Here is a 22041-nt window from a genome sequence, read left to right on the forward strand (position 1 = left end):
CGACTACGGCAGACCAACACGGCTACCTACCTATGCTCAAACCATGTTCAACTCGCAAGTTCTTCTGTCTCCATCATTTCCCTGACATTTTCATCTTCGTCTTTTTCTCTTTTCTCGAGCACCTGCCTTTCCTCTATCTTAAGCTGTTATTCTTGATGAGAAGGCTTATTTCAGCTTCTCTCTTTATGCTAACATTTATTCCTTAGATCTGTTCTCCCTACTTCTCTCCTCCCCACCCCCTTCATGCCTCTGCTAGTTTCTCTGCTCCTGTCTCTCTTTCCTCCTCCTTTTATTTTGACCCACAAGCAGATCTTCTTGCATGTCAAAGGCAGTGGGAAGTAACCTAATTAATAGTCATTTGATAGACTAACCACCCCTGCTGTCCCACCGGCAATTCAACAATCTGCTCTGCAGTCAGGGAAATATATCTATGCTCATTAATAAAAACTAAGGGAATTTGGGGACAAAAGAAGCTGGGAATCCCATCTAGGTGCATGCTTTTCACTGCAGAGCTAACAATAGCACTCCACACTCCCCATCTCCATGTTCCTAGCTTATTTCAGTAGTACAGCTGTTTATCTTGGTTTCTAGTCCTAAGAACCACATTACGAAGAACTGGACTTGTATTTATTTGACTGAAAAATCCAGCACAGGTTTTCCCCCCACTCTCTTCCTCTTTCCTACATTAGATTTATTCAATTTACTCATTGCTTCCCACTAACAAGTCCCACGGCAATTTACAAGCACAGCAAAACAGCAAAATAATAAAATCACAAACATGATTAAAAACAGATTTAGCAGGTAAGTGGTCTTAACTGCCCTCGGGCACAGAAGGGCTATCAGATGGAGTGCATTGCTGCAGTTGTGGAACTCGGCACCAGCTGTGTCCATCCTATTCCTCTCCTCATCTTGTGACTGTGGACTTATAGGTGACCAAAGCAAAACCCAGAACTGCTCTTAAACTAAATCTCATTACTCCTCTGCCCAAAGCTCTCCATTTTAAATGATGGCAGCTTAGCTCTTGTCTGCTATATGGGGAGGGAAATGACCATTCTGGGGTTTAAGTGCCAGGTATCAGGACGCAGGTGGCGCTGTGGGTTAAACCACAGAGCCTAGGACTTGCCATCAGAAGGCCGGCGGTTCGAATCCCCATGATGGGGTGAGCTCCCGTTGCTTGGTCCCAGCTCCTGCCAACCTAGCAGTTCGAAAGCACGTCAAAGTGCAAGAAGATAAATAGGTACCGCTCCAGCGGGAAGGTAAACGGCGTTTCTGCGCGCTGCTCTGGTTCGCCAGAAGCAGCTTAGTCATGCTGGCCACATGACCCGGAAGCTGTACGCCGGCTCCCTCAGCCAATAAAGCGAGATGTGCACCGCAACCCCAGAGTCAGCCACGAATGGACCTAGTCTTTACTTTTAGCATTACCACCAGTTATTGTAGTTTCGACAGAGCTGGTGTTATCCCTTGCTTTGTAATTTCAATACAGGCATGGGGAACCGGTGTTGTTGGACTACAGTTCCTATCATCCATTACTATTAGCCATATTGGCTGGGCGTGATGGGAGCTAGAGTCCAGCTATATTTGGGGGGGGCACAGGTTCCCCATCCATGTTTCTACCTAGTAAGGACAACATCTCCCATCCTGACTGATGCTCTTTGACCATATTATTAAGAAATGTTATGAAGGAAATTGAGTTTTGTAGAGTAATCTGACTCATTCATGTTCCCTTTCCCTAAAACAGGAAAAACAGAAATGAGCAGCAGAAGAAAGGAAAGGCCTGGAATCTGAGAAGACTATTCAACCACACCTAAAGAGTTAGATGGCTCTTACTAGGAAACATTAGAAAATGAGTGTCATTGAACTCAGTGAGATTTGCACCACATGCCCTAAAGATGTAATTCTGGCCAAAAAAAAAAAGCTTATAAGAGAAGAAATATTATTATAGTGACAACACTCACCCTCAGTTAATCTGACCCATGGGCAGGCAAACTAAGGCCCAGAGGCCGGATCCGGCCCAATCGCCTTCTAAATCCTGCCCGCTGTTTTTACATGAGTAGAATGTGTGCTTTTATTTAAAATGCATCTCTGGATTATTTGTGGGGCATAGGAATTCATTCTTTTTCCCCCCATCAAAATATAGTCCGGCCCACCACTCTCTGTGACTGACCACTTACTCCTGCTACTAAATAGTTAGTTCCAAAAGTCCAGGGTCCTGGACAAAACAAATAATAGATATGCTTCCTGCCCAATAGGTTGGAAACCTAATTTGCTACCTGCAGTGTAAATGCACCTGCCCAAGTACTGCGAATAAGTTTGCTTCACATCATTTTACCTTAAAGCACTACAACATAAAGCTAGTCTGTCAGCTATTAACCACATCCCATTTGTCACACCTTCCAGTGTTTTTCTTCAAACTTTGGTTTTTTCCCTACCTGGGTTGCAGTTTCAGCACTTCCTGGTCTTCTTTTTCCTGTCCTCTCACTTCCCCGGTTACCTTTCCCCACGGACCGCATCCTCTCTCGCCTTCCTGATGCTCTAACCCTACCCCAAAATGCTTGTACCTCATCTCAGTACACAATGTATTTATCATATGGTGAAGTCTTTCATCTACCACATAAGGCCCTGTCCACAATGAATGGAGAAAAGGCCAAGGGAAGGAATTAAGGGAGAATTTAGAGGAAGGTAAGAGAGAAAGATGCAGACAGAGGAGTGGGTATAGAAAGGGGAGAGAGAGGGGCCATAAATTCCCTTCTAATTCCAAATAATTCCGATTACACGGATGAGTAGTTTTCAATCAGAAAGATAATCTCAAAGATAGATGGCAGGATAATTGCTCGTCGGCGCGACGTAAATATTGTGTCGTTTCTATTAATCTCAGCGAATCGGGTGTCAGAGTTGTCACTCATTCATCAAAACAAATTAAAAAAAACATATTAAAAAGAGAGAGATGCCGGGAGGAGGAGGGGGAATGTGTATCCAACCAACAGTGAGAGGGCCTATTGCTCAGTAATGAATGTTGCTTACATGCTATTTGTATTTTTTATTTTAGAAGAGCCTGGAGGTAACCAAGGCTGTAGGTCTTTATTAACCTTCCTATTGGAAAAGAAACAGCCACAGAAGAGGGGAATGAGCCACTGCAGCGCAGCACAATGGTTGCTGCAAGTGAGGAAAAGATGGGGATGAGGCCAATTATGAGCACTTGCACTGAAGACCTTAGCAGTGCCACCAAATCGGGTTAGGAGGCTTTTGGGGATCCCAGGGGGAAAACCCGCAAGGGCCTTTCACAAGAGTGATAACTGAGCAGGGGGCATGGAAATGCCTAAAAGGATAATAAAGGAAGGGCAACACGGCGCTGGGCAATTGTTTCAGACTACGGATTCCCGAAGGGAGTGCTGTTTTCCTGGCCTTTGATTCCCATTTCTTTATATTGTTAACGAAAAGAAATATTCCAGCCAAAAGCAGGGATAGGTGCCATTTTGAATGTTGCCTCACATGCATAATTGTCTAGAGAGACCTGGCAGTGAGGAAGGAATACTCAATAAAAGTGGGGAAAGGCTCAAAGGGGCTGATTCGAAGTAATTTTTTCAGTATAGAGGTGTGATGGATACTGAGCTTGAACTGGATCATCTCTGTCAATTTCTCTTATGCAAGCCAAATTGGCCACTCTGCTTAGAATTAACATTGGTTATTGTGGCAATCACACAGGGCCCCCAGACGTTTGACAGTCTATTGACCCTGTGCCGCCACTGCGATTGCTTTTTCCGCTGCCACCGCCCCATATCTCACGGGGACACACAGAGTCCAGTTAGTTGTTAACATAAACAAATAATCAAGTTTATTTTAAAATGCAGGAACAAGCTTATGGTTACAGTTAATTTTCCTTGGCAGTTTCTTAATCTTAGTTCCTAACAACTTCAAACTGATTATTCCCAACTATCTATCTGACTCCACCTAACAATTCCTCTCACTCTCTCACAATACAACTCTACCAACCCACACCTAATCCTCCCTCTTCCTTCTTCAACTCCCAAACCTCAACTGACTTTCAAAACCTCCCACTCTAACTTTTACTCCTCCCCTTGCATTCACACTGGCCAATCGCATCACACACTCATTTAACCCTTTCCTTATGACCCACCTAGGAGGCAAACGTCAGTTATCTTGTGTACATATGTGATTCTCTCCTTAGATAGAGGGATAGGGAAGTTTTAGCCACTCTATTTGTAGTGTTTGCCCTATCATTCATCAGAAACCACCATTCAACTCCTTAAGGAATAGATTGCATCACACTGCCCAATGTACAATTGTAGCTAATGAAATCAAACAATGATGTCACCATTACAAACTGACCCAGGTGGCTGATCTCATCCTTCCTTCTTTGTTCAAGGGGGGAAATGCAACAAAATGAGCACTTCTACCATTGCTTGAAGGGAAGACATGCAACAAGGATGTGTGCTTACCTTTGCATTGCTATTCAGAAGTAAATTTATAAAGGAAGACTACAGCTGCAACCCTACACATGGGAGTAAGCCACATTAAAGACCGTTGAACTTGCTTCCAAGTACATATGCTGAGGGTTGTGTGGCATGACAGGCTGTTAAGTGAACAATTGCGTGGACAACACAAGGTCTTCTTGCAAAGTGACAGCCATTCAGTGTTAGAGGGGACTCTTCTTCTTGAGAATGAATGAGCTTTGTTTCAGGAAGATCATTCCCATTGGGTTATAGGTGCCCAGGGTTGGGATGAAAACACAGACCCCAAAGTTCAAACAACTCTCATTCATTTCAGCTTTACTGTGAATTTCAAGAGTGTCTTTGTCAGTTCATTTCTCAGTGGCTGTTAAAAGTTGGTCTACTTGTCACATTGGAAGTGGTTGCATGTTGACCAGAGTTGACATACCTCCCCCCCCCCCACTCTTGTTTAACATCAATTTCCGTTCCTAGAGTGATTTTGGATGCATGGAGCAGAAAATGAAAGATACTGTTATACAGTGGTACCTTGGGTTAAGTACTTAATTCGTTCCGGAGGTCCATTCTTAACCTGAAACTGTTCTTAACCTGAAGCACCACTTTAGCTAATGGGGCCTCCCGCTGCTGCCGCACCGCCGCAGCACAATTTCTCTTCTCATCCTGAAGCAAAGTTCTTAACCTGAAGCACTATTTCTGGGTTAGCGGAGTCTGTAACCTGAAGTGTATGTAACCCAAGGCACCACTGTATACTATTTTAAAGCATTTGAACACTATTCATTTAAGAGGACATGCAGTATTCTGAGTTATGGAACCAAACTGCAGGTGAGCACTGTATTTCACTAAGGAGCTGAGAAAGCCCAGTTGACTTTGCTCCCTAATTAAATATGAAAACAAGTGGTAATATTGTATTCCCAGGTGTTTTGGCTTTTCTGGTCATTCAAAAGTATTTGTCCACTAGAATTTCTTTTTGGTGGGGGGGTGGATATCAAGGAACAATCAGCGATGCCAAGGTATTCCCACATCATCTTACCTGATGTGGATCCAACAATGTACCTGAAGCCAAGGCCAGTCCCCCCCCCCACACACACCTAGTTCCATCACTAATTCTCCTTCTAAACCCTTTGGGAAGGAAGGAAACCTGTCCCAGGTGCACTTCCAACCTATCAATCCTGCAAGCAACGCAATATCCGCTGGGGAATTTCAGCTGTCATTGTGCCTCTGGTCTTATCTCACCGTCTCCTGGTTTGCCCACTGCCCGGTGAAATGTCATTTCTTTCTCTCTTTCTTCCAAGATGGAAGTGAACTTGTGTGCCTGGCATGGGGGCTGACAGACATGAGCTGAAGGGCTGTCAAGGACCCTCTGAAAAATTACCAGGCTGCCCTGTGTCAGATTTCGGGGTCTAACACTGCAGCTTTCTGTCTGCTCTGCAGCCAGCTCTAAATAGAGCCTTTGATGAAGAGCCAGGGAGCTGTCATCAAGGGTTGGCCTCCAAGGCTAAACTCCGCAGGTATAAACACCTGGAAAGCATGTGCCAAGCCATGGAGAATAGCAGTGGCATTGTAAACCCTGGTGCTGCATGAGACTCCCTTCTGCAACCCAAAATGGGGACCAGTACATGGGCTGATGAACGCAGCATGAGAGAGAAGTCTTAGATCTAAGGGGGAAGAAACCTTCCCCATTTCTACCAGATTTCACATCCAGGGAGGAAAAGAATCATGGAGGGAACTTGGATAGCATTTCTGTACCATTTGGCACTTCAGTCATTCCATTCTGTAATGCAGAGACCGCTTAAACAGCCGCTGTGACTACTGTTGATTCGGCAACAAGTTTTCACATGAACATATGAGGCTATCACCTGCTGAGTCAGACTACTGGTCTACCTTGTCCTTTATTGTCTACTCCGATGGGTGGCAATTCTCCAAGAGCTGTCTCAACCCTGCTCTGCAATCTTTTAACTGATCCCAGGAACAGAGCCTAGCACCTTGCTCAAACTCTCCCATCAAGCTAAGGGCTCTCAAGATTTGTCCTTTTTTGGTGGGGGGAGACTTTGCCACTAATCCAAAAAAGCATCAGATGTGAATCCAAGTCACTGGCCGTAGCCAAGCAGACTGCAACTGTATGAGCTCCGCATACTGCTTTTCACACCAAGCCGCCAAGTAGCAGTCAACCACACTTGGATATGTCAAAGCTTGGAAGGGTGAAACAGATGAGCAATTAGCCGTTTCATTGAAAGGACCCCCTTTTTTTGGAAATCTGCAGTTTGCCACTCATTCTGTGTTATCCAACAGCCATTACCCCCAAATAGGTCAAGAAATAGCCACAAGACTAATATCACTTGGCCAGACGACCCACCTAACTCACCTTGAAAAGGCAACATTGGAAACCTGTAGCTACTGTAAATATGGATTTGCAAGCTGTGCTGCAGCGATAGGGATGCTTTACCTCTCCAGATGTTGTTTCACTTGATCTCTCATCAGCCCCAACCTGCATGACCAAATGACAGGAATACATATATATTTACATACATAATTTTTTGTATGCTGCCTTTCTATAGTTCAAACCACTCTCAAGGTGGCTTAGAATGTGAAAAGATACATAACTACAAGATGACAAAAGTAATCATATCCCTGCATCATAGGGGCTTGGAGTAGATGACCCTTGGGGTCCCTTCCAACTATACAATTCTGTGATTCTATGAATCTAATAAATAAAACTTTAAAAGATTCACCATGGGAGCTGTCATCCAACACATCTGGCCACTCCATGTGTCAGCTGTTACGCCTTTCCTAGTGCAACAGTAGTCCACGTACTGCTTTTTACTTTAGTTTTATACTTTATACCTCTAATGAAAATATTTTTCTCTGTTTCTAAAATCAATGCTTCATATAAGCCAATTTTTCTATTTGGTGTGGGACCTTTGCACCCACGCTTAACCGCAAGCTTATGCTTAGTTAGAATTACTGAAATGGCTGAAGAATAGGCTGAAGAATAAAAACAGAAAGGGATTCCAAGCCCAGGGTAAAAATGTCACAGCTACGAGGGGCAACTGCTCCTAATACTATTTCATATTTCAGCAGCTGTGTCATGGGCTGGTCAATTTATGCTGGAACACTCTGTTGTGTTCGTGTATAACCCTGCAATGCTGGACAGAGCACTCCCATCATAAACTGGATATTACCACATTTATAAACCGGCTCTATGAAACATGCTCTTGTGCCTGCATGGAAATATTCTATTAAAAATGTGGCACACAATATTTGCAACAAGCCAATGTCCACAGGATGTCTGACAAGAGCTCCCATTTATCTGAAAGGGGAGTTTCTGTGTTCCGCAATTATCTTTCTGGCTTCTCCTGGGGTCCCTGTCCTCTCTCTACCACCTTCTCTGCATCCTGACTTTAACAAACCTTTCGTCTCACATGCAAGCCAGGATGACTGCAATCAGGATAATGGATATTTAGCCAGTTTAGGCAAATGTGATTACTTTACACAGCTTATTCAAAATGTGGAAGTTGGACATTTTGGTATGGCATCTCTGATTTAGGTAAATATTGTTTACTAAGATCTTGTGAGCATAGTTCTATTTTTTCCCCCAGTGATCACCCTAATACCATTTTCCATAGCTTGTCAAGCACATTTGCTGTGTTTTAATCCCCGAGCCTCTTTCAGTCTATATTTCTTTTCTCCACTTCTTCTCTTCATTAAACATGTGGGTTTCACAATGATTTTCTTCCCCCATCATGTGTTGTTGTTGTTGTGTTATCCAGGCTGAGTGCAATTTTATTTCTTCCTCATTTTTTAATCTGTTCAAGGCCGTCTGCATTATTGCTGTTTCCTCACTTGTGTTTGGAACACTCCCAATTAAGTATCGTCTGCAGATTTAATTAATGGACTGTTTACCTCCTCTTCCAGAGCACTAATGAAGAGGATTAATCACACCAGACCTACCATGGATGCTTTCCCCACCTCATTGGATCACCCTCCCAGCATCTCAGTAAGTTCCTGTTATAATTTACTGCAGAGGAGAGGGCAGGAACAGTCCAAAAAGACCTTCCACTTCCCATTCCTAGGATTCTCTTAGGGCTGTTGCTACCTTGGGCAAGTGATCTGTCCTCATAACAGCCCTTTCTCCAGGATCTTAATTCTAATGAATTAAAACAGGGCTCTTGAATACAACTGGGAGTGCTGTTTACGAGGCTCTCGTATCCTACAAATTAACAAACACACACACACACATCAAAAATGATAATCTAGTTCAATTTGGACTTTACTAATCTGTAGCCATTTGTGTGGTCTACTTCTTTCTTCAGAGTTAAGGATATAACAATAACAACAAGAACGAGAACAACAGTATATTGGCCTTCATCCAAAGATCACAGGGTGGTTCACAATACAAAAATACAAAATGAGAACAAACAAATTCATAATGAAATAATAATAATAATAATAATAATAATAATAATAATAAATTTATTTATATCCCGCCCTCCCCAGCCGAAGCTGGGCTCAGGGCGGCTAACAACAATCAATAACAATAACAAAACAAAACAATAACCCCCCTCCCTCAAACACATTTAATAGCCCATAGAATATTAACCAGCCAAAAACCCGTTTACAGAGACATGTTTTTGCCTAGCACCTAAAGATATGTAATGAAGGTGCCAGACAGGCCTCCCTGGGGAGAGCATTCCACAAATGGGGAGCCACCTGGTTTGGCAGCAGACTTGGGCTCAGACTATAAGAAAACAAACCATGGCACGGTGGAGTGCCTGAACAGAGCCACTGAGAGAAAAGCTAGTGTTCTTTTACTTGTGGAAGCTGCTAAGGGGCTGAAATTGCATTAGAAGCAGTACGGTCTGCATAGCATGCTCACTTCACAAAGGCAGCTCCAGGGAGTTGTCTTAATCTCCCTCCCTCCTTGGCATCTGAGCAGGTGCTTCCCTCTAGGGTAGCAGCTGCCACCTATATTTTTCTGAAATTTAATGTGCCAGGAATTCCAGTTGTGACACATTGTGGATAAAACAACGTATCTCCTCCTAAAAAAAAAAAAAAAAAAACCAACACAGTAGCCATGCTTTAGTGTCTGTAGCCATCTTTATTTTTACCCACAATGCACCATGAGGGCCCCATGTTGTTGCCCCCAGTGGAGGGGGCCCTGGCATTTGCCCAATGAAGCTGTGTGGTTGTGCTGGGTTTTGGGCTTCATACCTTTTCAGAAAAATCATTATATTTTTTTAAAAAAATCCTTCTACCTAGTGAATGCTTCCATTCTGAGAAACATCCAACTATGAGTGAGGGGCATGTGGAAAGCAAAAAATAAATAAAACCGCCCTTTCCCCATCTGTGGGTGAAAACAGAGAACACACAAGAATGTTAACTGGGGGCAGCAGGACTTGCCTGAGGCCACAGCTCTTGGGCGCTGACAAGTGAACTGACAAAACAAAGCAACATCTGACACCCACATGAAACCTGCCTCGCTTGCCCTCAGGCCAACCTCAGAACAAAACAGATTCTCCCATTGGACAGCCCTTTCCCCCCTCTTTTTCTCTGCCTGGCCCTTATCAGGCCGACGATGGAATTATCTCTCCAGGCTTCTTACAAGGAGGAAGTGCCTGCAGAGAGCTCTCAACATCTAGAGGAACTCGGCAGCTTTGGTTACGATTGTTCCGCTTAAGCACCCTGTTGGTCATTAATCACAGTGCTGACAGGTACAGCTTCAGAATTGTGGGGTAGATGCTCACAAGATTCTTTGGCCAAGGAAGGACCTGCTAGGGCCACAGAGAGATCCGGTCCAAATTTATCTCAGGTTTGTGAGAGCAGTAAAGGAAGCTACTTGACAGCCCCGTGTGCCCAGGAGTTAGATCAGTGAAAGGGCTACCAGCATTACAAAAGCAGGGCAAAATAGATCCATCAAATCCATCAATCGTTTTTTAAGCCCATAGCACACTGCAACTCAGACTACAAAATGGGAAGTCCAAGAACATTATATATACATACATATACATATACAGTGCTACCTCGGGTTACATACGCTTCAGGTTACAGACTCTGCTAACCCAGAAATAGTGTTTCAGGTTAAGAACTTTGCTTCAGGATGAGAACAGAAATCGTGCTCTGGCGGCACAGCAGCAGCAGGAAGCCCCATTAGCTAAAGTGGTGCTTCAGGTTAAGAACAGTTTCAGGTTAAGTACAGACCTCCGGAACGAATTAAGTACTTAACCTGAGGTACCACTGTATACATATATATATATCTGTAAACGGCATTGATGTATGATCTTTTGGACTAGGATATTTTAAGTAGGGCTATGGATTTGAAGGGACGCAGGTGGCGCTGTGGGTTAAAGCCTCAGCGCCTAGGACTTGCCGATTGAAAGGTCGGCGGTTCGAATCCCTGCGGCGGGGTGCGCTCCCGCTGCTCGGTTCCAGCGCCTGCCAACCTAGCAGTTCGAAAGCACCTCCGGGTGCAAGTAGATAAATAGGGACCGCTTACCAGCGGGAAGGTAAACGGCGTTTCCATGTGCGGCTCTGGCTCGCCAGATGCAGCTTTGTCACGCTGGTCACGTGACCCGGAAGTGTCTCCGGACAGCGCTGGCCCCTGGCCTCTTGAGTGAGATGGGCGCACAACCCCAGAGTCTGTCAAGACTGGCCCGTACGGGCAGGGGTACCTTTACCTTTACCTTTATGGATTTGAAAATGATGCTGAAAAAATGTTTGGCATTATATAGCTATGCTGGATTTTTGGTGAATAAAAATGGAATTTGTATTTTGATATAATAAAAAGCAACATTTTATTTGTAGAAAAACACAGTTTTAAAAACCCTATATGGAGATCACACACAAAAATGCCTCCTTCTCCATCCAGCCTGATACAATGTGTTAGATTCCTCTTTTCAGATTTGCTCAGAGATGTGGCATTAAGGCAGCAAACATTGCCAACCCCAAAACAACTAACAAAGCAGATCAATCCATTAGGTTTTTAATAAATGGATGATTAGATCATCCAGAGAATTTGGCCAAAATGGGTATCACAGCTTCATTTCTTACAGATACAAAGTGGGCTGGGGATGAAATTGATTTTAATGGAGCTACTTTGATTAACATTATACTATACTGAGCAGCAGTAGAATTGGGTTGAAGGAAAAAAGATAGAAGATAACTTACAAATTCATTTCAACAAGAATCCAACTTCACTGTATGTTTGTATTAATAATCCCCAACTCTTAACAATCACTGAAGTAGAAGCTGAAGCTTCCTAACTCCAGGTCAGCTGAAGGATGTTACAGTCTCAGCCAGGATGTGAAGCTTCACACAAGCCTGCCGATGGAATGGTTATCAGTGTATGACTGATGCAAAGTTCGCTTTTCTTGGTGGTACAGAATTTGTCATGGAATAGACGAAACCAGGTTCTAATTTGGTAGAGGGAAAATATGAGACTTGGAAGGAGAGAGACACTGCCTTTCTTGAGAAAACTTTGGGGATTAGGCCAGAGTAGTGTGAAAACCAGTAGACTCAGAAAGAGTTGTGCTATGAAGCCATTCAACAACAATTAAAGTAGTGAATATCAGACTGCTGCTTTAAGATTTGTACCTCTTCCCCACACAATCTCTGTCCCTGTTTACTTTCCTGCAGTACCACCTGCAGGGAGTGGCTTCAAATGAAGGAAAAGCACTTACACCATTTCCAACTTGGGATCAAAAAGTCTGTGTAAATTTACAGGGCAATGGGCTTGCTACGTGCAACACCATCTTCCAGCAAGCAGCACCCCAGTCTGTCTGCTTGTACTATCTGATTACCATTTCATACATCCCCCTTTCTCTAGCTCCAAGACCCAAGGGTGAAAGGTCATTGCCTGATCCACTGAGCCACCCAGTCTCTGGATCGCAATGTTAACAAATTATCATTTATCTTTGTTACTATAGCAAGGGGAAACAGGCCCCCAAAGATCACATCTGTTGGGATAACCTATTGATTTGTGTCATATTCCACCCAATCCCTATTTTATTCTTGTTCAAGCAGGGGTCAAGATGGGTTAAAATTACTCTCTCAGTCTGAGGTGTGGGGATGGAGGAATTTTAAAGCCAGACTTCTACTGGATGAAGGCTACAGAACAGTGCCACATCGGTGGCTCATATCAATTAACACCGCAGTTCTCAAACTTTTTCCCCCTCTGGACCATATTTTCAGAATAAAAATTTGCTCACGACACACTGAATTTTTTTATAGACAAGAAATACATTGTTAAACAAAAAGAAGTTTGATTTATAACATAGAACACAGATCATGGGACATCCAGAAAATATAAAACAAAGCAGCTACGTAAGAAAATGAAACATTCCCAAAATATAATTATAAGCGAGTCTTCTCCAATGCTCTGTTCAAATGGCGATTCTGGATCACAGCTAGGATTGTCCTCAGTATCAGTTGGTCTCGTTTTGAAGATACCTATCCATATTCTGCAAATAATAATAAACATATTTTGATGCTACACTGAAATGTTTAAATGTTTCTTTGATTGTCCCTAAATCTTTCCACCACACTTGCCCTCCTCTCCTCTCCTGCCACACCAGTGTGATGTGCCATGCCCTTTGAGAACCACTGAATTAACATGTGCTTCCTGTTTTAGTGTAATTCAAGGTGATGTGTGTGACTACCAGAATAGCTTCTTCCCCTTCATAACATTTTGTGATTACAGCAAAATCCATAGAAAGGGGTGAGGGAGGTTGTATGCAAGAAGACCAGACTTCATTGTGAGAGCTCCTTGTTGTTACCTTCTCTTTTTGAAGCAGTATGCTTGATTTTCACAACCACAGCCTTTTGGATTAGTGAGGTTATAATGATATGCTCTACATGGGACTGTCCTTGAAGACTATTCAGAAACTGCAGAAACTGCAGCTAATGCCAGTCTATTGATGGGTGTAGGTTGCCAAGAAATCTATTTCACGTTTCCTGAAATTTACCCATTTGTGATTAGACCATTTCCAGGCCCAATTCATGGTGGTGATGGTTTTGAACTTGCATGTGAATTAAAGATAAACTGCTATGACCATTTGATTTATTTCCCACCTTTCAAACCAGAAAGATTTCCAAGGTGGCTTACTTAAAATAGCCATGGGCCAGTTCACAGGAGCATCTGTTGTTTTCTCCATGCAATTATGTTCTCAAGTACATTTATTTAGCAAAATTTACATACCATTTGATTGTAACAATAAAACCTCTGAGCAGTTTACAAGAAACATTAAAATTGTCAATAAAAACGGTTAAAAATTAAAAACATTTAACGATGATTAAAATCAACAGCAGCTTAAAAAAAGAAAAGAAAGATTAAAGCGTGTCCACATCTGTGTGTCTGGATAGTAAGGGTAAAGGGGACCCCTAACCATTAGGTCCAGTCGTGACCAACTCTGGGGTTGCGGCGCTCATCTCGTTTTATTGGCCGAGGGAGCCAGTGTATAGTTTCCAGGTAATGTGGCCAGCATGACTTAGCTGCTTCTGGCGAACCAGAGCAGCACATGGAAACGCTGTTTAGCTTCCCACTGGAGCGGTACCTATTTATCTACTTGACTTTGACGTGCTTTCAAACTGCTAGGTTGGCAGGAGCAGGGACCGAGCAATGGGAGCTCACCCCGTCGCGGGGATTCGAACTGCCGACCTTCCAATCGGCAAGTCCTAGGCTCTGTGGTTTAACCCACAGTGCCACCCACGTCCCTGTGTGTCTGGATAGGTTTACCTAAATGAAAATGTTTTAAACAGGCTCCAAAAAGGTGCCTGGCCAATGTCAATAGGCAAGGAGTTCCAAAGTGTAGATACTGCCACACTAAAAGATCAGTTTCTTACAATGGCAGACCAAGTATTATGTGGCACCTGAAATAGTATCCGTTTTGCTTAGGGTCAGATAGGATTGGCTTCAGCTGTAGAACTGCACCATGAGTCTTCCAACCACTCGCTGGCCCATGAAGAAGAAGAAGCGTTTGGATTTGATATCCCGCCTTTCACTCCCTTTAAGGAGTCTCAAAGCAGCTAACATTCTCCTTTCCCTTCCTCCCCCACAACAAACACTCTGGGAGGTGAGTGGGGCTGAGAGACTTCAGAGAAGTGTGACTGGCCCAAGGTCACCCAGCAGCTGCATGTGGAGGAGCAGAGACGCGAACCCGGTTCCCCAGATTACGAGTCTACCACTCTTAACCACTACACCACACTGGCTCCAAGCCTCTGGGAATTGTCTGAAGAACCATGAAGCAGCCATAGTTATGGAGAGAATTCCGTATTGCTATACCCTCCAACATTTCTCTGATGAAAATAGGAACATCCTATTATTATTATTATCATCATCATCATCATCATCATCATCATCATCATCATCATTATACCCCGCCTATCTGACTGGGTTGCCCCAGTCACTCTGGGTGGGTTCCAACATATAAAAAATAATAATAGAACATTAAACATTTTTTTAAAACTTCCCTATACAGATATCTTCTAAAGCTTGTATAGCTACTTATTTCCTTGGCTTGGGGGTAGCATAACTCCATATTCTCCAACATTTCTCCAATGAAAATAGGGACGTCCTAAAGAAAAGCAGGACATTCAGGGTTCAAATCAGAAACCAGCATGGCTGCTGTAAATCCGGGGACTGTCCTTGGAAAACAGGGACACTTGGAGGGTCTCTGTACTGCTATAGTAAAAAAAAAAAAAGTTAACTAGTTCATTCCTGCAGCGCTGACGTGACCCTAGAAGAGCCAATCAAGATGTACACACAGAAATGTAAAAGAAAAAATGCTTCAACAGCAAAATCCTTCCAGGCAGACAAGCCCTGGCGGCCCTGACCAATGCTCAGAAGATTTAAGACGGCTGAGGGAGAAACACCTGGAAGTCAGGTGCTCCAAGAGTTAACTGCTGACAGGCCTGGATGCTTATTTACAGGCTAGGGAGAAACCCCCAAGAATGGGAAGGAGGAAGAGGACTTGTGTGCAGGAGGCAGCCGAGACCAATCACAGCTGAGCTTCTGGGTTTTTGCTCTGCCCCCCCTCCCTCCCTCCCCCCCCCGCCTCCCCTCCGGTGGTTCTGCGGGCGATTACTCCGAAGCACCCAGCCATACCAAAATCAATAAACAATTTCAACGCAGCCCAGGGAACTTTGCCACACTTAATAAAAGTCTCCAGTCACAGTTATGGCTTCATTTCACCTTAACGTCTTCTTTAACTGTCCCTTCTTTTCAAGATCAATTAGAGACATGTGCAAAGAGAATCAAACAAAAACAAAGCACAAGGTCAAATCAGCAGCCGGGACACTCTCCTCCCCCCCCCCCTCATGATAGCACATCTCAGGGAAAATGTGGGAATCTGGCACACCAGGCACACGGCTTGCCATGCCACTAAATACACATAAAAAGAGAGCCACCATTATGAATGATGGCGATGGACAATAAACAAGGAGAGCTACACCAGCCGGATTCAAATATGTGGGCTCCTGTATCTTTGTCGTGCAGAAGAGGAAATACAGACACTTAACAGCTTTGAGGCACTGGGACATGAGAAGCCCTTCCAGTCCAAGTTCCTTTTGCAATACACAACTTTAAAAGGACCATGTCCTCCTTTGCCTCTGGACCGTTTGAAATTCTCAACACAGAATCAACCAGAAAGCTCTGTAACCATGAAAAAGTATGGGAGAGTCACTTACACATTGCCGGAAACAAGGAAATGCAACACACACACAGAGAGCGAGGGGACAGATATCAACAGTGATTTGCATGAATTGTACATATGCTAATTCATATATTTCATCTCTCTATGAGTTTAGAAATATATAAGGACAACCATACTTCTCACCACAGAGGGAGTGACTGTGTCCATGTGTTCTGGGTGAGTGCTCAAACTGCTGTCTGGGTGTATTGTTTCATCTCTTCTGGAAAGTAGGATATCCAAATGAACAGAAGGAAACCTCACTGCATCTCCCATGAATAGAAAAGTTTAGCATCCAGGGTAGTTTGGTGCCCAATGCCCAATAAACTCTTGGACCAGTGGCCAAGACCATCTCAGGATGCTGTTCTCTGAAAAATTGGCATTAAAATCTGACAGCTAAGACATGGTTACTTCTCTCCCTGCCAACATCCACAGATGAGTCTCCTCTCTGTTGCCCTGCCCAAAACCGACTCCTTAACCTCACATAATCATAACAACAACAACAACAACAACAACAACAACAACAACAACAACAACAATAATAATAATAATAATAATAATAATAATAATAATTTTGTTATTTATATGCCACTGGAGAGCCAGTGTGGTGTAGTGGTTAAGAGCGGTAGTCTCGTAATCTGGGGAACCGGGTTCGCGTCTCCACTCCTCCACATGCAGCTGCTGGGTGACCTTGGGCCAGTCACACTTCTCTGAAGTCTCTCAGCCCCACTCACCTCACAGAGTGTTTGTTGTGGGGGAGGAAGAGAAAGGAGAATGTTAGCCGCTTTGAGACTCTTTAAAGGGAGTGAAAGGCGGGATATCAAATCCAAACTCCTCTTCTTCTTCTTCTTCTTCTTCTTCTTCTTCTTCTTCTTCTTCTTCACCCATATGACTGGGCTGCCGCAGACACTCTGGGCAGCTTCGAACAAAGTATTAAAACACAAAAAATCTCAAACTTTCAAAATCTCCCAGTACAGGGCTGCCTTCAGATGTCTTCTAAAAGTCAGTTAGTTGTTTATTTCCTTGACATCTGATGGGAAGGCGTTCCACAGAGCGGGCACCAATACTGAGATGACCCTTTTCTTGGTTCCCTGTAGCCTCACTTCTTGCAATGAGGGAAGCACCAGAAGGTCCTCAGAGCTGGATCTCAGTGTCCGAGCTGAACAATGGGGAGGGAGCCCCTTGATATGCTCTGACCCATTTAAATGGCCACAGGTTAAGAATACGTCTCCCCAACGCTCACATACCCCATGTCTACACCCTCTCAATAACTAGCTATAAAGGACCACTACTTCTCCCCAGGTTGTGCATTCTTTGGAATACTTGAACAGGCCTTTTCTCCATCACCCATGAGAGAAAGTGGCTTGCCTAAAGCCATTTTGTGAATATGCTTAAAGCTTCTTGGCTGAACTGGAGACATTGGCTTGCATCCAATATAGTGCTAAGAAGCCACTGCATCAGTGCGAGGACTTCCAATTGCCCAATGGGACTTCTTCCCCCCCCCCTCCACCCTGTGCCCTCCCCAGATCTGCTGCAGAGGGTTGTCACAACTGATTTAGGGAGGCACAGTGGGGAAGAGAGGAGGGAAAGTCCTGTTGCAAAATCCCTTGTCAGTGGGGGGGGGGGGGTCTCCAAGGTCCAGGAATTGGGAAGCTTGTCTGCTTTGAATGGGGTCGCACTCCTCCTGAAGGAGCGGATTCCTAGTTTGGGGGGTTGCTCCTAGATCCATTATTGTCACTTGAGGTTCAAGTAAATTCTCGAGACAGAATACCACCATCCAATGCTATCTGAGGAACTGGGGTTTAAAGCCAGGCTATATGCTGGTTCAAATCCCCGCGACGGGGTGAGCTGCCGTTGCTCAGTCCCAGCTAGCCAACCTAGCAGTTCAAAAGCACATCAAAGTGCAAGTAGATAAATAGGTACTGCTTTGGCGGGAAGGTAAACGGCATTTCCGTGCGCTGCTCTGGTTCGCCAGAAGTGGCTTAGTCATGCTGGCCACATGACCTGGAAGCTGTATGCTGGCTCCCTTGGCCAATAAAGCGAGATGGGCGCCGCAACCCCAGAGTCAGCCACGACTGGACCTAATGGTCAGGGGTCCTTTTACCTTTATCGTTATATGCTGGTTCATACAATTATCCTAATATTTGTATATCCAGGGAGGGAGACCTGTTTCAACTCGAGGGCCAGTTCCATTATGCTCAACCTCCTGGCGGCTGTATAGCCTTAGTGGGCAGGGTCAAAGGCAAAAGTGGGCCAAGCAATGTTTACAATCCATCTATTCAAAGGTTGGAGGTTTCCACAAACATGTGAACACACCTCTCCGTCCTGCTTCCAAGCAAGCGAGAGGCATGGTCACAGTTGGAGGGCACACTCAAGTCACGCAAAATCATTCAAGGAGGGAATGTCCTCTGGGAGGGAGTGTGTTCTGGTGACAGCCCCACAGCCCAAATAAAGAGGCCTGGAGGGGCCTGAGGTTCCCTCTATGCACACACACACACACACACACACACCCCAACACACCCTGTGTCTGTGGTACAAACAAGGCTCAGAGGCAAGAGGTGAGGACAGTCATTATTCAGGCATGTTCACACATTTGGCAGTTCTAATTCAGTTGAGAGATACATCATAAGAACTGAAGTATTTCAGAGCAGGTTATGCAAACTTGCACCAGTGAAGCCCTCATCATTTGAGTTGCCTCTGGGAACATTATGATCACCGATACATTCGAGAACAAAGCAGAAACTAATAGAGTGTTAAATATTTCCAACTGAAAAGGGCCTGCATGGCTGGGAGAAGATTGTGTGCCGTAGTGCAAGCCTTCAGCAAGAACAATTATTTTCCTACCTTCAATATTTTACAACTATTGAAGGCTTGGGATAGGGGCAGGAAGAGAGACAGAGAGCTTTATCCTTTCATCTCAAATGTTTCCAGAATTAACATTGTAGGAAATTCTACAGTGCCCTCTCTTTTACAAGATCCAGTCTGAGCTGTTGTTGTTTTTAAAGGCATTTAAACCTGACCCCTTCACCAAAAAGGTTCTGAGCCACTTGCACAAATCAGTCCTAAGATTTCCCTGCTCTGCTGCTCTATGATCTAAAAAGACACGACACACAAGGAAAAAGGAACAGGAGGGAGGGAGGAAAAGCAAGCTCAAGCACAAATTCTTACTGTTGCAGCACTGATTGGAAGTTCACTGATGTGAACATATGAGTAAAGAGGAGGGAGAGCAAATACATTTTATACTGCAGTTGAATGCAAAAGCAAAGCATGGAATGTTTATCTTTCTAAACTATTCAACAGGGTTATTCAAAATTTATGGTTTGCTAGTGAGCTTTACAGCTGCTTGATACTACCCCATTTATCCCTTCTTCTTCTTCTTCTTCTTCTTCTTCTTCTTCTTCTTCTTCTTCTTCTTCTTCGATCACTCGTAGCCAAGTAAGATTGTCTTCAGAAACACGCTTTTAACAATGAGTCCGTAGATGGCTGTGGAGGCCAATTCTGTATCCACACGTCCTTCCACAGTGGGGACATTGGTTTCTGGGCAGGAGTTGATCATGTTGTGGATTTGCCAAGCGTGCCTTCCTCTTAGCATGTTTCTCCTTTGAGTCCTGAGTTCGAGCATCTTCAAACCCCATGACACCTTTGGTAAAGGCTGTTCTCCAACTGGAGCACTTGCAGGCCAGTGTTTCCCAGTTGTCAGTGTTTATACTACGTTTTTTCAGATTTGCCTTGAGACAGTCTTTAAACCTCTTTTGTTGACCACCAGCATTACACTTTCCATTTTTAAATTCAAGATAGAGTAGTTGCTTTGGAAGACGATCATCAGGCATCCACACAACATGACCAGTCCAACAAAGTTGATGTTGAAGAATCATTGCTTCAACACTGGTGATCTTTGCTTCTTTCAGTACACTGATATTAGTTCGCCTGTCTTCCCAAGTGGTGTGTAAAATTTTTCAGAGACACCGTTGATGGAATCTTTCGAGGAGTTGGAGATGGCATATAAGTGGTCCATGTTTCACAAGCATATAGTAAGGTTGGTAGTACAATAGCTTTGCAAACCAGCATTTTGGTTTCCCTGCAAATGTTCCGGTCCTCAAACACTGCACTTCAATTGGGAGGAAGCCGCACTCGCAGATCTCAGGTGATGCTGGATTTCAGCATCAATGTTGGCCCTTGTGGAAAGATAAACTGCCTAGGTAGGAGAAGTGATTGACATTTTCCAACGTTACACCATTGAGTTGGATTTGTGGCGCTGCAGAGGGGTTATTTTGTACCTGTTGGTGCAGCACTTTGGTTTTTGGGATATTGAGTGATAGGCCAAACTTTTCGTAAGCTTCTGCAAAGATATTTAGGATGGTTTGGATTTCATATGTGAATCATTTGCCATGGAAAATCCCATTTAACAATAAAAACATATATAAGTAGAAGCTTCTCTAAAGAGGTACAAATAAAGACTAGGATAAAAAATAATCCACCAAAAAGCCTTTTTGGAAGAGGAAACTACATAAGTGGAATACAATATTCCTTTGGTGAGAACTGTGAAGTTCCAAAAAGGAACCATATACTCTGGTTCCATATACATACTCTCACAGTTTAGTATTCTCAGGTTGTTCCCTCAGCCATCTCAGGGTGTACCCCTTATTTGCCCCCATATAGCCCCCCACTGTATCCAGAGAATGATCCCAGGCTTGCACAGATACCTGATTCAGGTCTCGCCAAGAAATAGAGCTGGGTGTCATCAACATACTGATGGCACTTTGCTCCACATCTCCTAATGGCCATTCATGCTAAATGGAAGTAGGGACAAGATGTACCCTATGGGACACATAATGCAATTGCCAGGGACCTGACAGGCAGTCTCTTGATGCTGTGTAACAAGCCGTGAAAATAGGAATAGGACCACTGAAGGACAGCGCCCCCAGTTCCCATTTCACAGGGTTGGTACAGGATAACATGGATAGATATCAAAGGCTACTGAGAGATCAGGAGTAACTGCTGCCTCCTTAAGAACAGCAGGTGCCACTCCCTAGTGTAACTACACATCCACCACATCTTGGGCATATCTGGTCACACATCCCAGGCTAGCTCTAATCAGCCAAGATTGCAGAAAATTGAAGAGTAAGAAAACCTCTTTCCATTCATCTCACTGGCTGGAAGAAGAAGAAGAAGAAGAAGAAGAAGAAGAAGAAGAAGAAGAAGAAGAAGAAGACTCTTAGCCTGTAATGCTATGCAAACTAAACTGGCAGTAAGCCCAGCTGAACGCAGTAGGACTTACTGCTGGGTGAACAACAGATTGTGTGTCTACTAGGCGAACTCTTCTTGATTCTGTAGCACAGAGGAAGATGGATAGTCACATGAACTCTGTTAGCTTAACTTCACAGTTTTGAGGACACCAGAAGAAAAGAACAAAAGGCTGGAGAACAGAAGCTGAAAAGTTGATCAGCAAATAATCACATTTTTTCACCCGGGAGGATAGTATTACTGGACAAATGGATTAGGAAACATAGGGATCTGGTTTATACCAAGTTGGATCACTGGCCATTTCATGCAATATTTTCAACACTGATTTTGGCCCTCCAGGATCCAGGCAGAAGTCTTTCCCCAGCACTATCTAGAAATGCCAGGGATGGAACCAGGAACCTTTTACATACAAAGCCTGTTGCTCCAAGGCAACAGCCTTGCCGGTGTGGAGTAGTGGTTAGTGTCAGTCTAAAAGCTGGGAGACCAGGGCTCAAATCCCCACTCAACTCACAGGCTGATCTCAGGCCAGTCATTCATCCTCAGCCCAACCTACTTCACAACCTACTGTTGTGATGATAAATGGAAAGAGAAACCATATACACCCCTCTTGGGCTTCTTGGATGGAAGGTGGAATATAAATATAATGATGTTGT

Source organism: Podarcis gaigeae (assembly GCF_964106915.1).
Source record: "Podarcis gaigeae genome assembly, chromosome: 1".
NCBI classification, from domain to species: domain Eukaryota; kingdom Metazoa; phylum Chordata; class Lepidosauria; order Squamata; family Lacertidae; genus Podarcis; species Podarcis gaigeae.